The sequence below is a fragment of the Equus asinus genome, chromosome 24 (genome assembly GCF_041296235.1).
Source record: "Equus asinus isolate D_3611 breed Donkey chromosome 24, EquAss-T2T_v2, whole genome shotgun sequence".
Classification (NCBI taxonomy): domain Eukaryota; kingdom Metazoa; phylum Chordata; class Mammalia; order Perissodactyla; family Equidae; genus Equus; species Equus asinus.
Window position 1 is genome coordinate 63241140 of NC_091813.1, and position 17814 is coordinate 63258953.

General features: G+C 39.1%; 1 protein-coding gene across 1 annotated transcript in view; it reads left to right on the top strand.

The window, feature by feature from the left end:
• Positions 1 to 13296: 13296 nt before the first annotated feature.
• Positions 13297 to 17814, top strand: part of AKAP7 (A-kinase anchoring protein 7) — a 151708-nt gene continuing 147190 nt past the window's right edge. Inside the window, exon 1 of the mRNA XM_070496246.1 lies at positions 13297 to 13315. The gene's annotated coding sequence lies outside the window, so the exon portion shown is untranslated. The remainder of the gene's footprint in view (positions 13316 to 17814) is intronic.

Genomic DNA, 17814 nt, shown 5'->3' on the forward strand with positions numbered 1-17814 from the left:
CTCCTTTGCAGCTAAGTGTGGCTGTGTGAGTGGGTTCCGGCCAATGGAATGTGGGTAGAGTCGATGTAAACTGTCTCCAGGCATGGTGGGAAATGTGTTTCTATCTATATGACCTCGATTCCCAAGGTATGTATTCTTTATTTTTGAACAACATCCAATGAGAATTGTCTATGATTGTTCTTGTGAGTAATCAAGAAAGTGTACATGTGCACACCCAAAGAAATATATCCCTCATTGCCATGTAGGTTCTAAAGTGAGAAGTATTTTTTAAAAGATCACAGAACATGGGATGCATGGCTTGTGGCAGAAGTTACCCATGCAAAGGGAAGCTTGCCCAGCTATATTCTCCTTGTTATCCATCAAAAAACCAAACCAAAACCCAAACCTCAAAACAAAAAAGGATAGAAGACAAATCAAGACAGAAAATAATAGGCTAAGCAAAGTAAACAGATTATTTTTTCCCAGTTTGGTGACATGGTCCCTTTGTTGGATCACAGAACAATTTTAATAAAGAGAATTCCCAGAGGAAACCATGAGAAGCAAGACTCAGGAAACAATATAATAAAAGCCACTGAAAACCTCTTCTAACTATGTATTTAACCAATTGTTTGGAAGATAATGAGGTTACTTCCAAGCAGGTGGAATTTTCTACTACAGCGATATTTACAATCTATGCTTCCTTTAAAGTTCTTTTAGCTACACTCTCAAAGCCAGTTTACTCTAAGAGGATTGAAGTCTTAGTTCTCATCCATTCTTTCTGGCTTAGTGCCATCCTGTAAGTCCTTCTAGAAAAGAAATGTGTGTTTTTATGCTTCCGTCAGTTCAGGTGAAAAGGCTGGTGAGGAGCATTGGAGAAAAACAAGCTGTGCCATAGAGCTCCATCCAGGGGGCGGTGCTAGTGCAAGTTCACCACACACACAAATGACAATGGTGACACACGACACTCTCTGCTGTATTATTACTTATTTAAATTTCAAGCTTTCCCTTTGTTGTTGTTATTTTCTACAGCCTTAAGATATAGATTATCTTTAAAATAAAGAAATCAAATTTTAAAAACTGCTCTCTCACCTTCAGTCACAAGACTTTTTATTTTATTTTATTTCTATTTTTTTAAATCAAATCTCTTTCTCTAATCCTCTGCCTCCTCAAGATTTGGAGCGTGACCATTGTATCTGAGCATTCTCATTCATCCTTCTCCACCTTTTTCTCCATTGGTTCTTCAGCTGTTGTTAACTCTTTACTATCCATGTCTCCAACGTACAAATCTAGACATTTTACATCCCACGGCACAAATTGTTATTCACTTTGACATTATCTCAAGTCCAACTAATTTGTTTTAACTCCGTTACCAGTGGCCCGTGAGTTGACAACGTGCTGCACTTGACCCTGTGTGCTGGAGAACGTATCCTTTGATGTCAATAAGACTTCAACCTATCAAGTTTGCTGGCCAGTTGGTAAACATTTAAAGGAAGAGATATGAACATGGGAAGCCATTTTGTCACGATTTTGATTTCATTTCCTTTATAATCATACAGAAAAGTCTATAATCCTGTATTTATTATGAGACTACAACCCTGTAAACTACTTTGAAGTCATAACTTCAAAAAGGTTTTCAACATCATGAGATCTAACGGGGCAGAGAAGACTCACTTTATTATGCCTTATTTAATCAGCAAAGAACTTTGATAATTTACAAAGTTTCTAAACAAAATGATCTAAACATCTGGAAGCTATTAAAGAACTGAGGAAGTTATGCTGCAGTTACATTTAGGAAGGTATTTTTATTATAAATTCCTTATAACGTAAGTCTGTGAAAACCAAAACTAAATTACCATTACCATTTTCCTCAAATTTCTCATATTAATCATGCCTAGACATTTAAAACTATTGTGATTGAAAAATAAGATTACTCTTTGGGAGAACAATGACTTAGTGCTTACCTTATGATAGATATATAAATGCTGACTTTAATAATAATGTAAGATACTATTTATATACATTTTGATGTGTATTAAACATATTAAAATATTATGGACTTAGAAGTCAGACAGAGTTAGCTTTAAATTCCAGCTCCACCGCTTACAAGTTGCATGAACTTAGGCAGATTCATCTTCCGGAGCCATGATGCTCACCTCTACATAGAACAGAGATACCCTTACAACACAGGATGATCAAGTGACATAACACCTGGCAGTGCCTAGCACAGCGTCCAGCATTGAGTGTATGATCAGTAAATGTTTCCTTCCTTCTTTTATTCTCTTCCATTTTGCTTCCTTCTCCCTTTCTCCAACCGTGTCAGTATGTTCCATTGGCTTTCTCCCTCAGGGTCTAAGGAGATGTTACATGAAAGTTTTTTAAAACTTCCCACATACTTTATATTTTTCCATTGTTACCCACCGTTTAAAACACTAGAAATCCTCAAGAGGCTTATGTGTTTATTTCAGGGACAGGATTGGAGGGGAAAGCTGTGAGAGTGTATTTTGTTTGACAGTAGGTCATGAATAAAGGAAGAAAACTTGTATCTATTGAGCTCTATTCTGAGTATACAATACATTAGATTTATAATATTTGCTCATTTTTATCCTCATACTTCTGACTCTAAAAGCTTGTGTTCTTTTTGTTCAAAAGTGCTGCCACCTGCTTTTATAGATGTGTCTGAGGGACAAATGATTTTCTAGTGTTCATGGGAAAATGCATGTAGAGTTTTGAACTGTTGCCTTACAAATGGATGCAGAAGACCAGGATGGATCTGGGTGGGGGGCTACTTAAAAACAAAAACTACAAGGAGAAGACCCATAAATAAATCAGTGTTGCCTGAGAAGCTGTCTGCTGATTCCCTGAACTGTGAAAAAGAGATGAGAACAATAACTGAGAATCGGAGCAAAGCCTGAGGTCAGGACGTGCCAAAATACAAGGCAAACTGGATCAGCTTAGGCTGAGCTGTAAATGGAGGATGCATTGAAAATATATCAAAGGACAGTGTGTGGGGCGGAGGAAGCCAGGTGACTCACGAGTTGAACCCTCCAAACACAGTGGAGCCTCCCCAGATTGGGGACAGCTCCTGAAAGACCATCAATCAGACTGGACAAATTGGGCTGAAAGGAAGATAGTCTCCTACTTACAGTAGCTCCCAGCCAGGTCTGTTTTCTTTAAGGAGTGTTCCTGCTCTCTCAAGCCATGCCCATCAGTCAGCCACACTATATTAAACGTTTGTTTTATGAATGATAACCAGAAACATACAAGGGACAGATTTCATAACTCAGTGTATGTAGCTTTCTTTTTCTTGGGTATAACTTTACAATGACTCCTGCTACTTAAAAAAAATTTTTTTACGGTAGGTAGCAAAGCTAAACTAAAATATTGTTCTTACATTTATCTAAAAAGCGTGTTACTAAATAGTGATGATTAAAATTACGGATTCTGATCAGATAGATCTGAGTTTAAGCCTTGGTTCCTTCATTTACAAACTGTGTAACTTTAAGCAAATTACCTAACCTCTCTAAACTTCATCCAATCACCTAGCATCCCTGTAAAACTTGTTTTACTTGTTTATGTTTATTTTTAACTGTCCCCACTAGAATATGAGTTCCATAAGAGCAGCAATTCTTATCTGTTTTATATATAAGCCGTAAAACATACAGCAGTCACTTGATACATAAATATATAAATACACATTGAACCCATAAATGAATGAATAATGTGATTCAACCATATAGCTATACTTATACCTATGGAACACACCTCCTTGGATGACATTGCTTCTAGATGAAAACTTATTCTGATGTTCAACTTTGACCAATGGGAAAACACCTCCCCCAAAATGTAGCCCCAGCAATTGGGGTGAAGATTCCCCAAGGTCCAAAGTAAGCAGAGAAGGAAAGGGAAGCTTCTAGAAGTCCTTAGTCAAGTCAGGAGATAGAGAGGAAATGCAGGGTGCCAACCCTCCCCCACTAGACACATGCAGTGGAGCCACTACTGGTAGGCAAAGGTCATAAACTGGGGAAGAGGATGCCCGTAATTTGGATCAACAAAGCATTTTAGGCTGAGGAAATTCCTTTCCGAATAAAGGGAGAATGTCACTCATAAAGCCTCTTAACTCTGAGGCAAGCTACCTTGAGGTGGAAGAGAGACGTGGAAGGGAATTTCATCACAGGAGGGCAGCAGGACTCCAGGACATTCTGTAAAAGACTTTATAAACGGAATGTTTTAGACCTTTTCTGTTTCTTCTCTTTATTCGTTCATTCACGTCTAAAATTTTTGCACAGCATAAAATCTCATCGACAGGGAGAGTTTGGTAAACAGCTTGGAGAAGTGCCTCCCAATGTCGCAACTGTTCACATCCATTCCACAGCCCTCTCCTGCTGATCTGTGACTGAAGAGTTGTTTGGAAAGAAAATGTTGAAATCATGAGTCACTTTTTTTCTCATTACATTCAATATAATTTCTGAGAATATGTTACCATGGGAAGAGGATTTCATGTGAGAGAGAGGCAGAGAAGTAAGAGAGAGAGATGAAGGCGTAAGAAAGAGATTAGTCAGGTTGACAGCCTGCAAGCAAAGAGAGGCATTATCCAAATTGGAAAGGAGTAAAATTTAGCATAAATTGACAGGGAGGAAAAAGAGAGCTGGTGACAATGAATCTACAGGAAGTTCTTTTGCCCTAGAATTATCTTACTATATGTACTTCTTACTGCCACTAAAAGAACTAATTATGTGATTTTCTTCATTCTGAACAAATCCTTTTTTATACTGCTCTTTATGGCAGACTATAGCATGAGTCAGAAATTCCAGGAGCATGATAATCTCCAAACTTTATAGCACTTGCTCCAACATTATGCTAATCATTGGCTGATAATCTTTAAAACTGAGAACTACTCATTTCCTACTGTTGTATCTAAAAATCTATAACTAGGATACTAGATTTAAGTTGATGAGATCATCATCATTCTTATTTTCCTTTTCTTTTTTTTTTTTTAAAGATTTTATTTTTTCCTTTTTCTCCCCAAAGCCCCCTGGTACATAGTTGTATATTCTTTGTTGTGGGTCCTTCTAGTTGTGGCATGTGGGACACTGCCTCAGTGTGGTTTGATGAGCAGTGCCATGTCCGCGCCCAGGATTGGAACCAATGAAACACTGGGCCGCCTGTAGTGGAGCGCACGAACTTAACCACTCGGCCACGGGGCCAGCCCCTCATCACTCTTATTTTCAAACATTAATTTTGATTTCAAAATTTCCAGAAAAATAAATTGCAAACAGAGAAAGCATTATTTTTTCTTTAAAAGGCTTGAACATACTTACTGATATTTAAAAAATTGAAAAATTCCCTGCAAAGACATCACAGTATAGTGACTTCAGGCTGTTGATACATCCTAAACACCTTTGTTAGACGGAGTTTCTCTTTCACCATTGCTAACCTACCTTTTCGTTATTAGGGATATAGTAGTCCTCACAACCACAGAGCAGCTTAAATCTTCATTCAGAGGTATCACACCTATAAAGAAGAGGTTTTGTTTGTTTTATTGTGGTAAAATATACATAACATCAAATTTACCATAATTCAATGGCATTAAGTATATTCACAATGTTGTGCAACCATCACCACCATCCACTTGCTGAACTTTTCCACCATCACCAACAGAAATGCTGTACCCGTTAAGTACCAACTCTCCATTCCCCCTTCTTACCAGTTCCCGGTAGTCTCTAATCTACTTTTTGTCTCTATGAATTTGCCAATTCTAGGTACGTCAGATAAATAGAATCATACAATATTTGTTCTTTTGTATCTGGCTTATTTCACTTAACATAATGTTTTCAAGTTTCATCTATGTTGTAAATGTATCAGAATTTTATTCTTTTTAAAGGCTGAATAATATTCTATGGTATGTATGTACCGCAATCTGTTTATCCATTCATCCGTTGATGGACATTTGGCTTGTTTCCACCTTCTGGCTGTTGTGAAAAATGCTGTATGAACATTGGTATACAATATTTTATTTTAAATATGATGGTGTTTATTTTCTCCTGAGTGATTCAAAAAATTTTTCAAATTAACTGCTGCTTGGCCTCTTGGTAAATACAGCCCCATATTAACCTTTAGTTAAGGTTAGTTAGTTAAGTCACTTTTAAAAGTCTCTGTTGATCAAGAGACAAAGCTCACAGGGGACAGTGGGCAGTTTTGCATAGGCCCACATAGGGTAGTCGCCCACACCTCAGAGGCTGCACACTAGAATTAAAGAATATTGAAGCTTCAAACCCTGCACCAGAACAACCAATTAGACTCTGGAGCTGGGCTAAGGCATTGGTATTTTTCAATACCTCCCCACTCCCCGCTAAGTGATTCTACTGTTCATCCAGGGTTGAGAACCTCGGAGCTAGGGCACTCTGGTGTCAATCATCAGAGCAGCAAGTCTAAGTCAGGCTCCCGCTGGAGCCCTCGAGAACTAAGAGGGAATCTTATTTCATAGCCCATGTCCTCTACAATTAGCCACAATAATACCATTCAGATCCCACAGAGTTCTCAATAAGGGATGCATTTCACTAATTATGACTACCAACACTAGGCTTCAATGACAGTCCTAAAAGATGGCTAATGGCCTCTGAGGCCAGGATGGTTGTTCCAGTAAAAATAAGACAGTAATCCCCCAAGGGAAAGGTGAATGTCTTACCTGTGTTGTGGACTGACTATTGGCATCCTCCCCAAATTCATATATTGAAGACCTAAGCCCTAGTGTGATGGTATTTGGAGATGGGGCCTCTGGGAGATAATTAGAGTTAGATGAGGTCATGAGGGTGGGACCCTGGTCCAATGGGATTAGTGCCCTTATAAAAGAGGCACCAGAAAGCTGGCTCTCCCTCTCTGAGCATACACTGAGAAAAGGCCATGTGAGGGAACAGCAAGAAGGCAGCCATCTACAAGCCAGGAAGAGATCTCTTACCAGGAACCGACCCTACCAGACTTTAATATGGGACTTCTAGCCTCCAGAACTGTGAGAAGTAAATTCTGTCGTTTAAACCACCCAGTCTAAGGTATTTGGTTACGGCAGCCCCAGGAGACTAAGACATGCTAGATACACAACCCACCCTCAAAGCAGAGCCTGAGTAAAATAAGAAAGGAGAGAAAGCCAACAGAAGGATGCTATCTTGCCAGGAGCTCCCAAGGAGCCTCAGAATCGTCCACCAAGGGAAGGAAGAGAAAAAGATTTAGTACAATGGCTCCTGTCCTACACCAGCCAAGCGCTGTCCCATGGGGCATTAATTCCCTCACACTTCCAGTCTGTACTTCTTGAATGCCAGGTAGGTCCCTGCAGACAGCCCACCCTATCTGGGAAGCCTCAGGGTACAAAATGGGAGTTAGCACAGCCAAGGCAAGGTGCTGTCAGGCGGTAACTGCATGCCGCTGTTTGCGGCAGCAACGGAGTAGAATGGGGGAAAAGGATGTGAGGCAGGGGACAGGAGGTGTTGGGTGCAGGGAATTTCTGCAGACTCTACTCAGGCCTGTGAGCTCCAGCTCCCACTCCAAGGTCCAGCCACAGCCTTCACCTGAAGCTCCTCCCTCCATCCCAAACCTTGGAAGGCTAGAGTTCGATTTTATTAAGAGACCTGATAGATTTTCTCACAATACACCATTTATCTACTTTCTGTCGTACTATCCACAGTGACACACAGTTTTGGAAATACAGATGTGATGGTTAATTTTATGTGTCAACTGGACTGGGCCACAGGATGCCCAGATATTTGGTTAAACATGATGTCTGGTGTGCCTGTGGGGGTGTTTCTGGATGACATTAGGATTTGAATGGGTGCACTTAGTAAAGCAGAGTGCCCTCCCAACGCAGGCGGGTCTCCCACAGTCCCCTCAAGGGCCAGAATAGAACACAAAGGCAAAGGAAGGGGAATTCGCTTTCCCTGCTTGACTGTGGAGCTGGGATATTGGTCTTTGCTCGCTCTCAGATGGGACTACGGCCATCAGCACTCCTGGGTCTCTGGCCTCAGACGTGGACTGACACTACACTGCTAGCTCTCCTGGGCCTGCAGCTTGCTGATTGCAGATCATGGGAATTCTCAGCCTCCATAATTGCATCAGCCAATCCCTTATTTAAAAAATCTCGTATATATATGATATATATATACAGCTCCATCCTATTGGTTCTGTTTTTCCAGAGAACCCTGACTAATATACAAGGTCAGTTATTTAAAAAACAAAAATAGGAGCCAAGTACAGAGACCTGTGTCGCAAGCAATTCAACTTCCAGACCAGATCAGGCTGAGAACTATGACAAATCTGAAAGTATTAATTAAGTCTTTATTTTTCATCTTTTAGGGTGCATTCATATCCTTTCTCTACCAACTTCTGAAATTACTCATCTAAGGAGAGCTCGGTCTGCTCCACCCAGATATGGAACCCACGTAACACTTTATCATCTTTCCAACCCGCGGTATGAAAATACTTTAAATATTTACCATTTAGTTTTATATTTATTTTGATATTTTATTGTATCACCTGCATCCTTCATGTACACCTACAATTATATTTTCTTCCATGCATAGTAATCTCATTGATCTGGGATTGACGAGTATGGCCCACACCTGTTTTTGTATAGCCTGCAAAATAAGAATGGTTTTTACATTTTAAATGTTTTTTTTACAAATCAAAAGAATAATATTGTATGACATGAAAATTATATGCAATTCAAATTTCAATGTCCATAAACAAAATCTTATTGGAACCCACCCACGTCCATTCATTTGTGTATTATCTATGGCTGCTTTTGCATGATGGTGGAGAGTTAAGTAGCTGCAACAAAGACCATGTGGCCCTACAAAGCCTAAAATATTTACAGTCTGGCTGTTTACAGAAAAAGTTTGCTGATCTCTGTCCTAGACGGCAAAAGGGTGCTTGCTTAGTTTCCTTTGTGAATTATCTAGGCTTTCTAATGGAGATAATAATTCATATGTGCCACCAGCATTGGTTTTGACTAGGCCACTCAAAATTGATTCAATAGGAAAAGATTTTACTAAGTTGTTTTATATTCTCCACAAATCTAGTATATAGGGTGTATCTAATAAATGTTTATTAGATAAATTAATAAGTGAATAACTCTGGTGAATCTGATAGCATGTAGCCTCAGCAAGATGCCAAAGGCATACTTTCTCCTGCTCATGTTTGCACAGAGCTTGATCACGCACACTTCAAGAAATATATGTGCATGTGTCCAAAATAAACTCAAAATGGATCAAAGACCTAAAGGTGAGACCTGAAACCATAAGGCTTCTAGAAGAAAATGCAGGCAGTACACTCTTTGACATCAGTATTAAAAGGATCTTTTCAGACACCATGTCTTCTCAGAGAAGGGAAACAATAGAAAGAATAAACAAATGGGACTTCATCAGACTAAAGAGCTTCTTCAAGGCAAATGAAAACAGGATTGAAACAAAAAAACAACCCACTAACTGGGGAAAAAATATTTGCAAGTCATATATCTGACAAAGACTTAATATCCATAATATATAAAGAACTCTCACAACTCAACAACAAAAAATCAAACAACCCAATCAAAAAATGGGCTGGAGACATGAACAGACGTTTCTCCAAAGAAGATATACGGATGGCCAATAGGCACATGAAAAGATGCTCATCATCGCTGATCATCAGGGAAATGCAAATCAAGATATCACCTTACACCCATTAGAATGACAAAAATATCTACAACTAATAGTAACAAATGTTGGAGAGGTTGTGGAGAAAAAGGAACCCTCATACACTGCTGGTGGGAATGCAAACTGGTGCAGCCACTATGGAAAACAGTATGGAGATTCCTCAAAAAATTAAAAATAGAACTACCATACGATCCAGCCATCCCACTACTGGGTATTTATCCAAAGAGCTTGAAGTCAGCAATTCCAAAAGTCCTATGTACCCCAATGTTCATTGCAGCATTATTTACAATAGCCAAGACATGGAAGCAACCTAAGTGCCCATCAACAGATGAATGGATAAAGAAGATGTGGTACATATATACAATGGAATACTACTCAGCTGCAAAACAGAACAAAATCGTTCCATTTGCAATAACACGGATGAACCTTCAGGGAATTATGTTAAGTGAAATAAGCCAGCGAGAGAAAGATAATCTGTGTATGACTCCACTCATATGAGGAATTTAAAAATGTGGACTAAGAGAACAGTTTAGTGGATGCCAGGGGAAAGGTGGGGTGGGGGGTGGGCACAAAGGGTGAAGTGGTGCACCTACAACATGACTGACAAACATTAATGTACAACTGAAATTTCACAAGATTGTGACCTATCATTAACTCAATAAAAAAAAAAAAAGAAATGCATGTGTATCTGATATTACAAACTCTTTCCCAACTGATTTGGAGGATGGCGGTGGGGCGCGGGGTGGGGGGGGGCACCCTATTAGAGATGGTATGGTAGAGTAATAGAACTAGAAGGGAAACATTTCATACAGATGCTGACTTGAAATAGCACTGTATTCGAATCATTCCCAAAAGATATTTCTCTTTAATGGTAATAATAACTAACTAGAGACACTTTACAACTTCCTGTGGTTAGGTTTTTCACACATCACAACCAAACTTTTAAAAGTACTTCCTGTCCTTCGGTTTAATTCTTTGTGCAGTAATATAAGCATATTGTTAATGCCATTCATTCAATACCTTTATAAACAGCATTTACCTTAAAGTTTTGTACATGGGTCTCCTATTTCCTACTCATCTTATTCTCAGTTTGGGAGCAGTGCTTGGTATAGTTTTATGTGTTTAAAAGTTACCACCACGGAGCCGGCCAGGCTGGGTGGTGGTTAAGTTTGCATGCTCCACTTTGGCAGCCTGGGGTTTGCAGGTTTGGATCCCAGGTGCAGCCTTAGCCCTGCTATTCAAGCCATGCTGTGGCAGCGTCCCACATAAAATAGAGGAAGATGGGCAACAGGTGTTAGCTCAGGGTCAGTTTTCCTCAAAAACAAAACAAAAACCAGGAATAAAAGTCACCACCACCAGTACCATCTCGAGTATTCACAATGATGGAGATTAATAAATTGTGATAGTAAGAATATTGGACTTGGAGTCTAAAAATCAAGGGGTGAGTTCTGGCTTACGATGGTGCCTACAATATAGTGGACGCTTGGTGAATATGGTTAGTGCCTACAAGGTAGTGGACGCTTGGTAAATATTTGTTATTTTTGGTCCTTTTCTCCATGAAGCTGGATGGTTTACTGACTCTCCCTGAGCCTCAATCTCCGTATCTATGAAATGTGAGAAGAAAATACTTTCTGGGTTGACATGGAGATCAAATGAGATTTGTTTTGTTTTGTTTTGTTTTTGTTTTTGTTTTGAGGAAGATTAGCCCTGAGCTAATATCTGCTGCCAATCCTCCTCTTTTTTGCTGAGGAAGATTGGCCCTGACCTAACATCTGTGCCCATCCTCCTCTATTTTATATGTGGGACACTTGCCACAGCATGGCTTGGTAAGCAGAGCGTAGGTCCGTGCCTGGGATCTGAACTGGCAAACCCCGGGCCACCAAAGCAGAGCACATGAACTTAACCGCTACACCACTGGGCCGGCTCCAAGATCAAATGAGATGTTTTTGAAAGTACTCATTAATCCTACAAAACATTATATAATTGCAAATTATTATGGGAAAATGAGAATTCAAATATATAAGAAAAACTTCTGCAAGTGGCAGTGGAAATTAAAAGGTCAGAGAATCAATATTTGCCATTATCCTCTTCCCACCCATTGCTAGATTTTGAAATGAGAGAGAGTGTTTATTTGCTAACACAGACCTCTGGGTCTATACTGTAGGCCAGCCTCTCCTCACTCAGGTCAATGGCACTTCAGCAATGACCCCTGTGAATTTCAAATGAGGGTCCTGACTTGTGCAGAAATTTGCATTGGAGCTCTTTCAGGACAGACAAACAAAGAGGTTTTTTAAAATGTACTTCATTAGAAGTAATAATGGACTGTCAGTCAAATACTGCAAATTACTTTGCCCAGTGGTGTAAAGAATACACATAGATATTCTAAGCAGGCCGGTTTTTTTTTGTTGGAGGTTAAGAGAGGTGCGTAGTGCTAGCTATCTTGTACTAGAATGTGGAGGCTGAGGGGAAAAGTTCACTTGAATAGGCATTGATTATTTCAACTCTCAGAAAAAGGCATTTTGTTTTAACTATTATAAATACATTAGAGTGTTTAGTTTTCATAAAGGGGCCATAGTTTTGATTTAGAAGTAAATTTAAAACTCGTTTTATTTCTATTAATCTTCTGTTTGAGGGCAATGTTTTGGCTGGTCGGTAAGGTCTTTGTCCAAATACTCAATCTGCTGTTGTAACGTGAAAGCAGCCATAGACGACAAGTAGTAAATAAACGGGCATGGTTGTGAGCCAATAAAACTTTATTTAAAACAAGCTCTCGTTTTGTGACTCCTGTTCTGCTGTAATAAATAAAGACCACCAGAAACAGATTACTTACCCAGAGGAGTAAGCAGCACACAGGAGTCCCATGCCAGGGCTACAGCAAGTCTCCAGCTCCCTGTCATAATTTAATCCACAGGAAATTTGACAACCTTGCCATCCGCAGGACTTTCCACTGGTCCACCACGTTAGTGACATGATGATTGGACCAAATGAGAAGAATTCACAAGTACTCTTTCTCAAGACATGTGCCAGAGAGTGGGAGAGAAACTCCCAACAAACTTCAAACCAACTTTGCCAGCTAGGTAAAGTGCCCAGGAGTCCAAGGGTTCAAGGGATGTCAAGTCCACCTGAGGAGGAGATTAATTTCTGCAAACTGCATCCCCTGCCACTAAGAAACAATCCCAAACTCATACCATGTACAGTCTCAGAAAATTACCTGACTACCCTGAGGGTAATGAGTCAGATATTATTTGTTGGTATTTAGCATCATTTTCATTCCCTTGGATGCTCTGTCTTCATTTCTGGGGCTGGATGAAAGGAAACTACATTTTCCATAGCCCCTTGCCAGGGGGGTTCCCAATACAGTTTAAATTCTGCCAATGAGATGTAGAATTAGAAGGCAGAAGGGAGGTAGAAGCCATCCTCCTTTCTCCAGCAGTGGTGGTGGACATATGAACATAAGATGTGACTTTTTGCAGCATCTTCCGTAGTCCCCTGCCAGCCTTTCACTCCAGTGCTGCTGGGCAACCATGATTATTGATTTCCGCCTCTTGCATCTTCCTGACTTCTGCATGAAAGCAAGAAGTTTCAGATTCTGTTTTCTGGAAACTGAAAGATGGTGACAGCTCCCCTGACTTTCTCTCCTTAAGCTCTTTCAAAAGTTTGTAAGTACCCACTTCTCTATATTAAATGCCATTAGCTTTAAATATTTAAATTGGTTTCTATTTTCTTGACTGCATGCAGGAACAGCGTCTAATTCATTTTTGCATTTTCTATAATACTCAACAAATATTTATTGATGGAGTACAGCAGGATAAGTGACCAGATCTTTTGTATACCATATTCTAATCATTTTGTCACGACGCGCTTTGTGGTATTGTTATATTTCTTATTGTTTGTGTCTAAATCTCAAGCAAACTAGTCTTCCTAAGGGATTAGTACAGAGCATTATCACTCACTGCCATCTGGCTGTCTGACATAAAGACATAAACAAGATATTAGTTGAGACAAACACTCCTTGCTGGTTTAATATCATATACAATTTGATCCCATGTTCTGGAGTCGCTTGGACACCATCTCTTAATAAATAACCTGAAACCTATAGATACTAGTAATTAGACAATGGTGTGTTTTGAATATTATCTTTTTTATTAAGAATTTATTGAGATATAATTTGTACACATATGATTCACCCATTTAAAGTGTATAAGTCAGTAGTTTTCGGTGTATTTACAGAGTTGTGCAACCATCACCACAATCTAATTTTAGAACATTTTCATCATTCCAGAAAGAAACCCTGTGACCATTACCAGTCATTCTTCCCACCCCTCCCCAGCTATAGAGAACTACTAATCTGCCTTCTGTCTCTGTGGATGTCTTTTAATTGAGTTATATATTTATTATTATTATTATAATTGAGTTATAGGAGTTTTTTTTAATATACTCTGAATATATGCTCCTAATCAGATATATGATTTGCAAATATTCTGTCCCATTGCGTGGGTTCTATTTTCACTTTCTTAGTAGTGTCCTTTGAAGCATGACACCTAAATGTTGATGCAGGCCAATTTGTCTTTTTTCTTTTGTCATTTATGCTTTTGGTGTCATATTTAAGAAATCATTGCCTAACCCGAGACACAAAGATTGACTTCTATGTTTTCTTCTAAGAGCTTTCTACTTACCATTGTTTTAAATATAATTTACTTAATTAAAAGTTTCTATAATTTAATTTTTGATAATAGCTGGGCTTAATCACCAGCTCTCAAAACTCCTGATGTTTGACGATTGGCTCTCGCCATCTGGTACGAGCCAGCTCCAGTACGCCACTGGTACTAAGAGTGTACAGTGCTGGGTGGGCAGAGAAGAAAGACAAGTTAAAACTGTGACACTGGCACTGATAGGGAAGAGAAAGAAGCTGCTGGCCACTCACCCATGAAGGCAGTGGTACCCATGTGAGTCTAACCCTCCTCTGAAAACTGGTCTTCCTAGAGGCAGCTAGAAAACTAATCCAAGGCTAATCCCACAAGGAGTCTTAGGTGTGGTTCCAGGAACTGCAGGTAAGATGCAGCAATCAGAACGGGATTCCTTTGGACTAACTCAGAAGACAAGTTTGGGTGGTGGTGGCAGCATTAGATTGCCCTGAATTCTAGAAAACTCCTCAAGAGATTAGGGCACAGAGAAGTAGATTCTAGCCTCAGAGAAAGAGCACTGGCAGGAAATAGATGTGATATTGCGACCAAATCATCAGACGGAGCTCAGAGCAAGGTCCCACCCTCTGTCACCGGACAGGTCACTAGTCTTTGCAGAGGATGAAAGCAAAGTCAAATGATACTAATGACTCTGGACTACACCCGATGACTGGTAAGGAATTTAAAACTGGAGGAGACACCAGAAATAACCAGATTTCGGGGTTAGCAAGAACGAGGGATTGAAGACTTCTGATTCTGAGAGAATATCATTTGAGATACTCTGACTGACTCCCCCTTACCACACCTTCTTTCTGATCCCCTGCTGTCAAAAACAACTAGAAATACTGGATAAACTATGTAAAAATATCTTTAAATGCTTCCTGGACCCGGCAAGATGGTAAGGAATCTATAGAAACAAAAACAAAGAAAGAAAAAGCTCCTGAAAGGTAAGTGATCGGTGAAGTTGGTTTTCACCCTAAGGGTCAATCTAATGGACCTTGAGTTTACATTTTTGAAAATTACATGGTGTGCAGGGGATAGCAGATAAAGCTAGGATCTATGGGAGATCGCTGAATAGATCTGAGATTCTAATGAATGACACTCTCAGTATAAGAGTGAGCAAGAAATAAATCCACCTTAAAGAAGAAGACATTGGAAATTTACCAGTCTCAACCTTTGCCCTGGGAGAATGAGAAAAAGAATTCCCTGAAAATTCATAAACTCAAGCAAGTCCTTATGTCAGTTTGAAAGCAAATTCAACCTACCTATGGGTAGGATTGCCAGATTTAGCAAATAAAAATAGAGACTATCCAGTTAAACTTGAATTTCACATAAACAATGCATAATTGTTTACTATATGTCCCAAATATTGCACTAAAATTTATTTATTGTTTATCTGAAATCTAAATTTAACTGGCTATCCTGTATTCTATTTGGCAATCCTACGTATGTGGTGTAAAACACCAAGTAAGAAATTTAATTTAAATTTTTCCAGGCTAATAGTGCCCCCTGGTGACATAGAAACAAACCATATCCTTTTTGGAGGAAGGTAACTCCAAAACAGGCTTCAAAGAATTTCCTCAGATAAAGGTCCAACACAAGCTCACAATCAAAAATCACAAAATATCTAAGAAATAAAGGAAATACAAGTGTGATCCAGGAAAAAAAGAAAAGCCAGAAAGCATAATCAAATCCACAAAGATTTTCGATATTAGGATTGTCAAATATAGACTATAAAATAACATGGTTAATATGTTTAAAGAAATAAAAGGAGAAACTTGAAAACATGAGCAATGGACTAGAAAAAAATACAAGCAGATTTGAAAAAGAACCAAATAAAGGCCCATGAATGAATGAAGAACATAATACCTGAAATTCAAAACTCCACGGCTGGGTAAACAGCATATTAGACAAAGCTGAAGGAAGGATTAGTGACCTGGAGAAAAGCTTTGAAGAACTTACCCAAAGTGAAACTCAGAGTGACCGAGAAACGGAGAATATAGAAAGGTTGAAAGGGATTGAGGACAAGGTTAGGATTTCTATCATAACTAGATTAGAGTTCTAGGAGACAGAAAAAAGAGATTATAATAATAATAGGCAATAATAAAGGAACCAATGGTTGAGTATTTTCCTGAATTGTTGAGAGATATCAATTCTCAGATTCAGGAAACCCAAGGTCTCCAGCAGGTAAGTAAAATAAATTCATGCCTAGATCCATAAAATAAAACTATAGTGCTCCAGAGACAAAGAGACAATTTTGTTTTCTGTTCATACCTTTTTTAAAATTGAGTTCATAATAGTTTACGTCATTGTGAAATTTCAGTTTTACATTATTTCTTATCTGTCACCTCGTAAGTGCTCCCCTTCATCCTCTGTGCCCACCCCCTACTCTCCCTTCCCCTGGTAACCACTGAACTGTTCTCTTTGTCCATGTATTTGTTTATATTCCACATACAGGTGAAATCATCTGGTGTTTGTCTTTCTCAGACTGGCTTATTTGGCTTAGCATGATACCCTCCAGGTCCATCCATGTTGTTGCAAATGGGATGAATTTGTCTTTTTTCTGGCTGAGTAGTATTCCATTGTATTTACGTACCACATCTTCTTTATCCAATCATCAGTCGATGGGCACTTGGATTGCTTCCACGTCTTGGCTATTGTGAATAGTGCTGCAATGAACACAGGGGTGCATATGTTACTTTGGATTGTTGATATCAAGTTGTTTGGGTAGATACCCAGTAGAGGGATAGCTGGGTCATATGGTATTTCTATTTTTAGTTTTTTGAGGAATCTCTGTAATGTTTTCCATAGTGGCTGTACCAGTTTGCATTCCCACTAGCAGTGTATGAGGGTTCCCTTTTCTCCACACCCTCTCCAACATTTGTTATTTTTAGTCTTAATGATTATGGCCATTTCTATAGGTGTAAGGTGGTATCTTAGTGTACTTTTGATTTGCAGACAGACAATTTTTAAAAATGGTTGGAGAGAATTGAAATTATTAGGAAATAATAGCATATAATTGATTAAAGTTAAAACCTTCTAAGGTCCTAGTATTATTTGGGAAGAAGGTAAAGATATTAACTAGGTTTTTGTAAGTATCACTGTTAAGTATTTAGGATAACTCCTTTAAAAAAAAATCACACAGAGAGTATCACTTCCATATTAGTAGAGGGGGAAAAAAATGGAAGGGAGATGTTACAGGGGGTCTCGATCAATTTAAAGTAAGGCAAGGAAATCAGAGAGTTTAACAAACAGCCAAGGAGCGCAGGCATTGTGGAGGGAGCACCAGGGACCAGGACTGAAACTTTCACATGAAACTCCAAGGCCTTCCACTTGGTGAAAGGAAGCTGCTGATGGATTTCTTGCTTCTGTCAGGACTGGCTCAAGCTCTTGGGGCCAAATACTTTGAGATTCAACCTTGGGAGTGATGGAAGTCAAATCTACACAGAGAAAATCAGGCAAAGATTGATAGAAGT